Genomic DNA, 603 nt, shown 5'->3' with positions numbered 1-603 from the left:
ATATATATATGAAGAATGAGATAAAAATCCAAGGCTACGAAAGATTTCAGAACATTTATAAAGCGATGGTCTTACATCTATTTCCGGGATACTTTATATATCCCTTCATCGGAGACGGTGTGAGAAAATGATTAAGCAATAATTATTCTAGAGAACATATGAAATAGAGAGTCAAGTGGAGGAATGAAAACAGACGTGAGATATGCAGAGATATTGCATCTGCAGTTCCATTATTTAAGCAGAATGGTATATGTTGGAACTGCAGATACAATATCCCTGCATATCTCACGTCTGTTTTCATTCCTCCACTTCTAGGCCTGGTGAATCATGCATGTACCCCCATTACATCATTTTCATCTACTAATTACTCCAGCGTACTGGAGTTATATGGATAGAATGGGGCAAGCTAACACTAGGCCGAAACAGCTGTAAGTTTTTGTCCCTTATCCAATTACTAGATGTCCATTAAATTTGAATTCTTAAACGTTGATATGACATGGTATGTCATAAGTGTCTGTATACTGTCTTTTTTGTCATTTTAATTATAAAATAAACAGATTAATCAACGGAATACAGTGTCTGCAAGGTGATGAGTACCTCATA

This window comes from Octopus bimaculoides, chromosome 16, assembly GCF_001194135.2.
Source record: "Octopus bimaculoides isolate UCB-OBI-ISO-001 chromosome 16, ASM119413v2, whole genome shotgun sequence".
Lineage (NCBI taxonomy): Eukaryota > Metazoa > Mollusca > Cephalopoda > Octopoda > Octopodidae > Octopus > Octopus bimaculoides.
This window is presented reverse-complemented; position numbering follows the sequence as displayed.